The following is a 12,378-nucleotide window of genomic DNA, read 5'->3' on the forward strand; positions in this document are numbered from 1 at the left end:
TCTGATACCAACTTGTAACGTCCCATTTTCACAACCAAAAACTTTCATTTAATTTAAGTAAATCTTCCCAATTATAACTCTGTTATGGAGAAAACCATTTATTCCAAATACATTTATAAAAATCAGAGTTATTTTAAAGCACAAAATCTTCATTGTTGCTGATGAATGTGTACAGTCATGCATTTGCCTTCCCATGACGATCGATGATACCTGAAACAATAAACAACTGGGTAATCATAAAGCTTAGTGAGTTTCCTCCAAAATACCCCATACAATAAACATACAAGCATACATTGGGTCCACTCAGCCATCATGTTGGAATACCTAGGGTTTGTTGGCCTAACGCCTCAACCCAACCGCTCTTCCCGAGATTCCATACCTACGACATACAACCGGCCCACACTGGGTATCTTGGCCTACAACACAAAGCAGGACCGCCGCAATCCACTACTACCATATGTCGACATATAAACAATAAAGGATCAAATAGGCATATAATACAGGTAAACAACAATCATACAACTTACTACCGCCTACTAGTCCTTGCACCGCACAATGTCCTACTACCAACTAAACTCCATGAAGTGCGTAACCATAAGTAACCAGAGGTGAGATAGCCACCCGAACAGATGATCCTATTCTAGAGCCACATCCAAATAAGGAAAAGGCAAGAAAGCCTAGATCAAGAGTTCTCAATGTATCCTACATGACTACATACAACCCTTAGGGCACTCCACTAGATGATAACTAGCAAGAACATGTAAACATACAGATCTGCAAACTACTACCATATAGCAACAACCTAAATACCATGATACATATCTAACAGATCACTATAGCATAACAACATACCAACTACCATGATATCAATCTAACAGGTCAATATAGCATAACAACATACTAAAAACCAATAATCTAAGGAATGTATAACTGTATGTACTCAGAGGTGAGATAGACACCTAGACAGATGATCCAACTCTTGAGCCACATCTACACAAGGAAAAGGCAAGAAATCCTAGATCAAGAGTCCTCAGTCTATCCTACATGACTATATACAGTCCCTATGCCATCCTTCTACTAAAGATAACCAAAATTCGTGGGCCGACATTGGTGCCTTTGACCCAAGGGTACAATGAGGCAAAACTCACCTGAAATGAAGAAACCCGAGAACATTGTGATACACTCTCTGCTACACTGCTTGCTCCTGCGGATCCGCTAACATCAGAACCATATAAGATCTTAATCACCAATCAAAACCCTAAATTTTGACCTAAAGTCAAACTTGGTCAAAAAGTCAACGGTCAATGCAGTTAACAAAAGTCAAAGTCCAAGGCTAGTTGAGTACGCCCTGCGTACTCAACTTATGCCTCGCGTACACGGGATGGCTTAGTACGCCCAACGTACAAAAATTACACCCAACGTACTCAAGCTGGTTCCATCCTTTCCATTAAGCACTTAATCCTTTAAGGAATTTTCACCCAAACTAAGAACTAGCCTAAAAACATTGTCTCAAGTCATAAAGTTTCCACCTTTATGACTTTCCATGGCTAGGGAAGGTAGAAAAGCTAAAACCCTAACTTATTAATCCATTAAGACATTACAACTCTTGCATAGAAAGGATAGAAGGACCAAGATCACATTTTTATGGTTCCTAATAGCTCAATAATGGATAAATTTTCCAACTTTATCCATTAGAATGGTCCCAACAAACAAAATCTAATATTTAAGTCATAAAGGGACCAAAAGTGCATCTTTTTCAACTTAATCCATTAAGTCCAAGTCTCCAAACTTCATATCTGAGTCAATATGATTTTTAGATGGATAAAGTTTCAAACTTTATCCATAAAAAGGTCACAAACTTTCAAGATCTAAACTTTATGCACTTAAAGTGACCAAAACCTCATAACACCCAAAACTAGCTAGATCTAACAATTTCATCATTAAGATTCAAACTTTATACATCTAGAAGAAAGATCAAGGTGAACAAGGTCTGGATCTACAAGCTCCAATGCAACCAATGCTTCTTCAATGAGTTCCTTCTTCTCCAAGGTGCACGAAGAACACTTTGAAGCACTAAGAAACACGTTCTTTTTGCCCACAAGGCTCAAACTAGGGTTAGTGTTTCAACAGAGGGTGTTGGAGAGGTGGAGGCTGAGAATGTAATGGGTTTGGGGAAGTTAAGGAGATTAAATATGGTTCAAACCACGAAAATAGGGTTTGGGCACTGATCGTGTACGCCCAATGTACTCTTGGTACACCCAGCGTACTAGGGATGACCTAGTAATCCCTGTACGCCCAGCGTACGTGGCTAACCCAAAAATCGTCCTAACTTCAAATGGTCGTAACTTTTTCGGTCCAGCTCCGTTTTTGACGTTCTTTATATCCACGGAAAGGTGTTGAAGAGCTCTACAATATTATCTTAATATCTAGGATTAGAAACTTCTCGAACAAGAATCCATATTTCATGCAAGACCCCGGCCTATGACTTTTCCCTTTCTACACTTCGACCCTAAACAAAGTTCAAGGGATAGATCTTTCATCATCATTACCTCCTTCCACAAGGTCTAATATTTACCTCCTTAAGGCCCAAAGCTTTTACACAATCGATTTCTGGCCCATGACCCTGAAATAAGAAATGACAGGAAACAAGATGTTACATAAATCTGATTAAGGAGATTCAAAAAGTTTTGAAAATTGAACAAAATTTTGGACGACTTTCGTGTTCGGGCGAAATTCAGATTCAAGGTCTACTCTGTGGAAAAAGCCATTTCCACGTCGTGGTAGCTCAAAAAATCCTGAACACTCCCCGTGTCGGTCTACAAGTTTGTGTGCGACAAGGAAACCCATTTCCATGTCGTGGATGTCTATTTCCCACATCGTGGAGACGTAATATCAATAAATTACGAGTTTTGTAGCCCTAATTTGAATGCCAACTTACACCAACTCGAGGAGCAAGTTATTTGTCGAATTCAAACGTATTTCAAAGACTAAGAACACCATTGAAGAGTGGATTTGAAGATCACGATGGGAATTCATCGATTTATTCGTTTTGATTTGTTTTATATCATGTCTTTTAATATGAAAAACATAAGATTATGTTTTCTAGTTATGATTCAACTCTAAAAACCTTATTACTTTCGGTAGATGTAGATGAACCCTAGTTTATATGTTTTGATTTCGGTAGTTGGATTATGTGAGTTGGATTTATACTTGTGATCGATTGGTTGTTATTTTTCATGTTAAAGTTGTGATTGTTATTACCTACATGTGAGTTATGTGTGATTTAGATGATCAATCTAGTTACATTAGCTTGAATCTTAACTGTTTACGATCATTAGATTGTTAGAACTAGAGAGTTATCCAATCCTAGGGCTAGGTGATATTAATCGGTAATTTTGATTGTGTTAAGAGTATAGTAGTTATCCATGTTATGCTTGATTCATTGTCATGAACATTGAAAATAATTGTTAGATTATATCCTTCATAGTTGAATTTGATTATATGGTTTTGTTTTCACTAATTGCATGATCATTGAGATTAGATGTTCATTAATCATTAGAATTTGGAAATCCGACCAAGATAACTAGTCCTAAAATCCGATAACCAACTCATTAATCTATTACATGTTAACGAGTCAAACATAGAAACTAGGGAGATTCTTATAGTAGTGGAAGTACTTCAAATATACTGTTTTAGAACCACATTCTTTGCTTTTTGTTTGCTTAGTTGTTTGAATTTGATAATTTAAGTTTCTGAACTTGTAAAATTAAAAAAACCTTTATTTATAGTATTTTCTTTAGTTTAATTATTTGCTTATTAATTTGATTCAAAATCATACTCATTTACTTTGAGTTCAACATCATTGTTTACCTTAAATTATATATATTTCATAACTATATACATTGTCTACTGTGTTTTAAAATAAGTTAAAGTTCAATATGATTTTATAAATTTGAAACTAGTAATATAAAAATATTACATTAGTAGAGTGAAAGTTAAGGGTGTATAGTGGGAGAAAGTAACAAGTAGAGGGAGCGAGAATTACTTCGGTCGTGGAGGACATGCCAAACAGAAAAGAAGTTGTCAGTTGTTGTCATTATTTGGCTTCTTTCTATCTCTTCACATGTCTGGAAATTTCCATTTGCTTTCTATTTATTATTAATAATTTTTTATTGCATAGATTCTTTTGTTATGATTCTATATATTAATATAATAAATATGCAAACATGCATGACACATGGTTATTTATTTATTTGGATAAATTAATTAATTTTTTATGGAAAAAAACAATATAAAAACTGCTAAAAACGAAATGAATCAAATAGTTCGAATATAACAAACAGTTCAAAATTCACATAAAGTGTATTTCAATCTATTCGCATTGGTATATTTTCTTATTGAATTTAACGAACTTTTTCATCAAAATAATAATAAAAAAAGATGTTTGTATGCAATACTAACACAGTAACACTACGGTTTCTATTAATTACCGTACCGGTCTTACTCACAAAATTCGTTATCTCTATTATTTATATGATGGTGACAATTTATTTTTGGCAGAATATTTTAAACATGCTACGATAATACAAGTTGTATATAATCTAAATAAGATGAAAAAGAATGATTTTTAACGCATTCTACTTTATCTTTAAAAGATAATGCTTTTCAAATATGCAAACAAGATTGTATCTAGCACACAAGCATATTTGATCCATCATAGGATTTAAGAAGGCAACTCTTGCGACGAGATTCGAGATAATTGCAAGCTTATTCTTCATGTATAGTATCTTGATGATGGGACTGTCATTGGAGATTCGGAAGAAGTGGCTAGAATGTTGGACATCATTATGAATGGTCTATCCAGGATTGAGTTTTGAACTGAATACTAAGAAAACTAAGTTATTTTTACCTATATAAGAAGTTTCGGGAGGGTTTATTCATTGTAGGTATTGGAAGGTTGTTATTAGTGGTGAAAATTTTTAGGAGGGACGAGGTTGTTAGCAGATACACGAGTTTTATTAGCAATTTGACCATGAAGAGAGATGTCAAAATTATTGATTTGATGTCTTCTTCTACGGTTAGGTGACTCGCAAGGTGAGCTCATTTTGCTTCGATCTTGTTTGGACATGTCAAATTTTTATTTGGCTTCATGATGTGCCAATTCGAGGAGGTTGCATTGGTCTTTGACAAAGGATTATGAAGGTCGATTAACAACATGGTGGGTTGTGAAGGTCTTTTTTTAGGGACATCTAATGGTGAGTTGCTTATTTATCTATCCATTTGGTGGTTTGGGGTTGTATTTGGTAGTATAAGCCTTTTCTTATGCTTTTGTGGTCTTTAGGGCACAATATTTGATGTTGGAAGACTACGTCTTACATGAAAGTGACATATATAATATAATTTTGGTTATGTTTGTCCTTTGTCTTATCTTTTTATATGATTCCGAGCTTTCACTTTCGGGGTTTCATTTATAAGGACATTATCCCCAAAAGCCAACATGCGTTGGCACGAGTACTTTTTTTAATAAAATCGTAAAGAATATGGAAGTGCACTTCAACATGACCGTTATACAGAATTAGATATTTTTGTATCTATAAGAACCACATGCTAAAGATTTCTTATGGCTCTCCCAATAGATAGTCTATACCAACATATGACAACGGTGGAGTATCTTGCTCTCCTTAAATATTAACTGGTGATTCCATTGTTTGCAATTGTTGAGATATACTTGTAAGGTTAGACCTTATCATCTGATGAGCCAAACACATAACACGCTGTCCGCTAGCACCAACGCCAACAACAGTTTCATCAGTGACAACTTGATCTTAATGTTCTTAGTGATCGTTTGTATATTAGGTAGATATACTATATAAATATAGAATGGATATCTGATTCATAATCTTAGTGATTAGGATTAAAACTTACATAGATTAGAATATATCCCCAAAATAGTGGGATATGCGTTTCTGTAATTGTATATAGTATACTATTAGGGCTAAAACCCTAATAGAGCTTTATGCCTTGCTTTGTGCGACTGTTCTCTTTGTATGAACATTTTCTTAGTGGAAGTATCTTTGTGATCATCCTTGTTCTTCTGCATCTGTTTCCTCTTTATTCTGTTTGTGTTCTTTATTATTCATACTTGAGTATATCCGATTAATACGAACCTTTAATTGGTATCAGAGCACGTTTACGATACATTCAAGTTATCATGTCGTCCTCTTCTAATCCAAAGTCGTCTGTTGTTAACAAGATCCCTCCTTTCGATGAACAAACTTTACAATATGGAAATAAAAGGCTATAGTTGTTCTTGAAACCATGCACTTTGATATGCTCAACGTCGTCGATAATGGTCCACCCGTTCCTATGTATCATCTTATGGCTAACAATGCTCCTCCTGGTCCCATGAAAAAAACCCAAATACTAGCTATGACGATGATGAAAAAAGACTTATCAGCATTGATGTTAAAGCAAGGGCAACTATAGGAAACTCTTTTTCTTAATATGTGTATCATCTGGTTCAGAACTATGAATCTGATCAAGAGATGATGGAAACGCTAACTGTGGCTTATGAAGGCACTATGGAAGTTTAAGCAACAATTATCAGCAATCTCAACTGAAGATACAATCATTTCTTTGCTCAGCAAGGTGAGTCTTTAACCCAAACCTTTAACATGTTTAACTGTTTGGTAAGTGATATGCGTAGGTTGGGAATTGTCAAGCACTCCTCTCAGTTGGTCTTGAAGTTCTCAGATTTTCTTAAGAAAAGCTGGGAACATCACACTGATGTTCTCAAGAACAGTGACAAAATAAACCTCATGGATCTCAAAACTTTGTTCGGAATTCTACGAAATTACGAAGAAACTAAAGCTCTTCATAAAGATATCATGAGGGAATTCAACAAAGAAAAATCAGTAGCCATGGTCTCCAGAAAAGAAGTAGCCAGTCTCATCAGTGACTCTGATGATTCTGATCAGGGTGAAATAAATATTGACAAAATCCCTTATGGACTAGTTGCTAGTGTTGCGCTCATTGTTAAACGCTATGAAGAAAGAAAATCTAACGAAGCCAGAAGAGTTCAACCCAATGGAAATAACTTAACGAGAAAGCATAGCTCTGAGAAAAAAATCTAGATAATTTCTTCAACCATGGAAGCCCTGGCCACTTTGCCAAGGACTGTAAAGAAAAGAGAGAATCTCAAAGCGCTGATAACTATGAAATCCAGTACAGGAAGCTGTTGGCCCACATGAAGAAGGAGAACATCTCTCTACCAAAAGCTTTTATCGTAAAGAAGGAGGAATCTGAGGAATGGGTTGAAGAAGAGGAGTCCTCTAAAGACGAAGGACTTAAGGTTAAAGGACTTATGGATCTTGTCAATGAAGCCCCTGATAATAGTTTCACCAGATGTAACGCTTGTTCTTATCAAGCTATAAGGGAGTCAAAGATGAAAAGCAGGAATCCCTCTTATACTCGTTAGGGTCAGGAGGATGTTTGGTACTTAGACATTGGATTGTATAGACATATGAAAGGTCTCAAGTTCCTCTTAAATAATTTTTTGGAGAAAGATGGTCCTATTTTCACTTTTGGAGATAGGATTGAAGGAACAGTTAAAGGCCTGGATACAATAAGGTGTGAATCAGTCAAGCTAAAAGATCTGTTCTATATCAAGGGTCTTTAAAACAATCTCATTTCAACCAGTCAATTGCGTGATGTTGGCCACAAAGTTCTTTTCGACTGCAATGAAGGAAAAGTCATGGACTCAAGAAACAAAATTGTGCTCACTGCATTCAGGAACAATAACATTTACATGCTTTGATTCTATTTATGTTTGACAATACTAATTTATGCTTTCTTTACATTGCTTTTTATTATCTTGAACTACTAAACATGAGCTTCTAATTTTTATTTTATTCCTTTTATTATAAAACTCTTTATGCTCTAGAAATTCTTTCTAGCTTTCAAATTACCAAAGGAGTATACATTGTATATTGTACTACTAATATTTCCTATGTGTGTTCTTCTCTCTTACTCTCTAAATCTCAGGTACTTCTGCTCTCGTCTTGACGCTGGCCATCATTGATATGTCCTTTAGGAAAGGATCAACATGTCAATCCTTTGGTGTAGGATCTTCTGAGAAGAACTGGTTGGAGCTGGCTCTTCATCTTTTCTTCAGCACCAGCTGATCTCTCCCTGAAGTTGTTGGTCACGATCAATGACATTAATCATCTTACTGATGAGTCAAGATAAGAGAGAACCGTGTTTGAACTTACTTTTCTAGACACTGATCTCATCTTTCTCTTGTAGCCTATCTCGGTTGCAATGGGATGAAGTGAATCAAGGTAACGTGGAACGTCTATTTTTCATAGATGCTCTCACTGCCACATCGATTCCCGTCAGAGATCCAAAGACCTCTTCAACAAGACAATACTCCTCATCTATTCTATCACATATCTCAAAGAATGGAACCTTTGAGTTTTGTATTGGTGACTCTTATAACTCAAAGGTTACAAAGATTCGATCTAATTAACTCGTTGGTTACAAAGAATGGTTTTTTTCTCTTCCTTTGTTCTTGGTGAACATGAAGCTTGGAATCCATCTGCAATACCTGATATGTGCATATTTAGCTATATATTTAGTATAGATTTTCATTATTTATTTGCTAATTATTTACATATTATGGACAAAAGTTACTTAATAGTGTTCAAATTGTATTTTTAGTCCAAAAGATATGCTCGGAAGCAAAAGGAAGCAGGAGAAGCAGTTGGAAGTTCGGGAGTTGAAACAAAGAAGAAAAATGCCAAAAACAAGAAGGACTCGGCGAGTCAAAGCCTGACTCGACGAGTTGGATTGAAGATTCGCGAAGCTCTAGAAGTCCTTGGCGTATACGGATTTTTAATGAGGGACTCGACGAGTTGGGACCTTGACTCGACGAGTCACCTCTGTTTCCAGAAAAATATAAATAGGGACTTTGAGATCGAGATGGGAACTTCTCTGGAACCCTAGGAGGCTCAGATTGCGATTGAAGGTACTGCTAGACCGAGAGAAGCTGAGGAATCAACCCTAAGATCGATTTTGAAGAGGATTAAGGCAAATTCTCGTTTATTCTTAGTTAAAGCTTTTAATCGAATCATGTTTGCATGAATTGAATTCGTTTTTGAGTTTGTTTTTACTACAATTATGAACTAAAACCTTTGTCTTCTGTTTAGGGTAGATGATTTTGTGAATATGGATTGATTTTATGGTTAGAATTAATTTTAATTGGTGATATTATTTTGCTAAGCTTGTTAAAGAACCTCATATATTAATAACAACTATTTTCTGTTAATAAATCAGTAATTAAGTTGTATGAACATCTCTTAGTTATTAATTTCATATGATTTATGTGACCACATAGTTATATGTCTAGGAATAACGAATGTGAAACTAGAATTAACTAGAAGATAGGTAAATTAATACGTGAGCTTGTGTGATACACACATCAAGTTTTTGGCGCCGTTGCCGGGGAACGGTTCAAAAATTAATTCTAATTTCTAGTTTTATCGATCCTTTGTGTGAGAATTATCTTGCACAAAGTTATTTTTTAGTAAATTAGTCATTACTTCAAGTTTTTGTAGTTTTCTGTTTTTAGGATTTTTATTAATTTTTTTTTTCTGTTTTCGCCTTGAACTCGCCGAGTGCAATCGAAGCTACTCGACGAGTCCATCGCTGAAACTCAGTTTCGTTTTTATTTTATTTTGTTCTTTTTACGCGTGTTTTCTGTTTTAATTGAAGTTCGTTTATGACCAGAGGAGGAGGTACACCTTTGGTTCCACCACTTGAAGACCCGGAAACAACTTTGAAGAAAAACAAAGGGAAGACCGTAGGAGAAACCGCAACATCGAAGAATTCTCCTTTAAAGAATCTCAAGTCTGTATTTAGTAAGAAAAAGAGCAAGAAAGAAGGGGAATCCAGCTTCTCTTCAGTAGCAGGCGAAGACCCAAGGAAGGAAGAGACCGAGTACGAATCTGAAAGGGAAGAAACCGACTCCGAAGAAGGAAGCGATTTAGAAGGAAAATTAGCTAACCCCATGGCTAACATCGATGAAGTTCCCATGGGCGAATGGAAGAAGAGAATACGTGACGATACCGGACCGGGACTAGTGCAACCCATCATTCCCGCAACTGCCACCTTTGAACTTAAAGGCCACATACTTGCTCAACTTAAGGAGATTCCATTCTACGGGAAGGATCATGAAGACGCATACAAGCATCTTGACGAAGTCAATGACATAGCCGACTACTTCAATGTCCCTAATATGGCTCGCGACACTATCTTGCTTCGTATGCTACCTGTCACATTCAAGGGAGCTGCAAAGGATTGGCTGAAATCACTTCCCCCAGGATCCATCACTACATGGGCTAAAATGAAAGAAGAACTCATAAACCAGTTTTGCCCTCCTTCAAAAATGGCCAAGTTAAAGAAAGCCATAGCTAATTTTGAACAACAAGCTGGAGAGTCACTATATGAAGCGTGGGAAAGGTACAAAGGCTTACTAAGGAATTGCCCACATCACGATCTAAACAGCCAACAAGAAGTCTCCATTTTTTATGATGGAGTAAATGTGACAACTAGGAAACTCCTTGATTCGCAAGGACCACTCACAAAGAAAGCACCCCCGGTGATAAAGGCCCTAATTGAAGAATTCTCTAAGCACTCTAGAGAATATCATAACCCAAGGAATGAACTGAGTCGGGGGGCGGTGAACTCAGTTAATGATAGCATGCAAGCAATGATGGATAAACTAGAGAATTTGGATCGAAGAATGACTTAGATGGACCAATCCATCCATGCCATTAGGGTCGGTTGTGAGAATTGTAGAGGGCCTCATCTCACTAAAGATTGTGATCTTGACGAAAACGGGAACCGGAGGGTGCAAGTGTGCTATTCAAGTAGTGATAGGTATGATGACAATTGGCGGAAACCTAAGAAGGACTGGCTTCCTTATGATGAGTACAAAAAGGCAAGGGTGGAGAAATTTAAGCAAAAAGAAAGGGGCTATTATCAAAAAGAGGAACCGGTGCTGGAGAAAAAAGCTGATTTGGAAGACATGCTCACAAGATTTGTAGCCGCGTCTGAGAAGAAGCATAATGATACAGATGCTGAAATGAAAGAGCAACGAAATATGCTTAGAGAACATCAAGCTATGATGAAGGATCAGCAAAATATGCTTAGGAATCAGCAAGCATGTATTCATATTATTGAAAAACAGCTAGGTCAGCTTATACAACAAATCAACCAAAGAGCACCCGGTGAACTTCCTAGCAATACCGAGCAAAATCTAAGAATAGCCCATGTGAATGCAATAACAACAGATTCTGAACCAATTTACACTCCTCTGACCGCTATCCAGAAGAATCCCAACAAAGTGCGAACATAAGAAGAAAGTAGCTGGGATTCGAGTAAACCCGACTCGACTCGCCGAGTTGCCATCATGGACTCGACGAGTCGACAACCTGATACCAAAAACTGCTCTCTTTTGAAGCCTTACCGACCCTCTTTGCCATTTCCGAGCCGAGCCATACCTGATGAGCAGGTTCAAGAATATAGGAGGTTTATGGAGCACATAAGGACACTCCAAGTAAATATGTCGTTTGTTGAAACGATATTACAAACACCGAAATACGGTAGTTTACTTAAAAATCTCTTTACCACTAGAAGAAATATAGAAGAAGTTACTAAAATAGTGCTGAGTGAACTGCCAGAAAAGAGGGGCGATCCGCGAAGCATCACCGTACCTTGTCAATTTGGGAACATAATGACCACACGAGCATTGACGGATTTGGGTGAAAGTATTAATATTATGCCATATTCCTTATTCCACAAGTTAAACCTTCCGGTCCCAAAGCCTATTCAAATGAAGATTCATCTAGCCGACAAAACGATAATACATCCAATGGGAGTATGTGAAGATCTCCTTATCAAAATTGATAAATTGGTACTCCCGGTTGACTTTATAATATTAGATATGGATGAGGACTCTAAAGTACCAATCATTCTTAGGCGGCCATTCTTAAATACCGCTTGTGCCTTGGTAGACATGCGTGAATCTACGCTAACATTAAGGGTGGGGGATGATTCGGTAATTTTTGAAGCAGAGAAAAAGGAGAAGCCCAAAGAGTTAAAAGAAGATAAGGTTTCCTCAATAATTTTAGATGATGAAGTATTGGAGAGAGAGCTTGCTTACTTGCAAGAGGTCAATCCAAACCAATTCTTATTATCCTTCGAAGAGAATTTTGATGCCAAGGGAGATCTGGAGGAGATAGAAAGGTTGATCAAGGAAGCTGACTGCAAAGAAAACCTCAAAAGTGTTGAAGACTCTCTGACTCGCCGAGTCGTATC

General features: G+C 36.7%; 1 non-coding gene across 1 annotated transcript; it reads right to left on the reverse strand.

Moving 5' to 3' along the window:
- Positions 1–10,450: 10,450 nt before the first annotated feature.
- On the reverse strand, positions 10,451–10,557 carry LOC145117955 (small nucleolar RNA R71). The gene has a single exon (XR_013712946.1). It is a non-coding gene; the product is annotated as a small nucleolar RNA R71 (small nucleolar RNA).
- Between the last annotated feature and the right edge of the window lie 1,821 nt (positions 10,558–12,378).

This window comes from Lactuca virosa, chromosome 5 (assembly GCF_052849685.1).
Source record: "Lactuca virosa cultivar CGN04683 chromosome 5, Lactuca_virosa_CGN04683_v6, whole genome shotgun sequence".
Taxonomy (NCBI): Eukaryota; Viridiplantae; Streptophyta; class Magnoliopsida; order Asterales; family Asteraceae; genus Lactuca; species Lactuca virosa.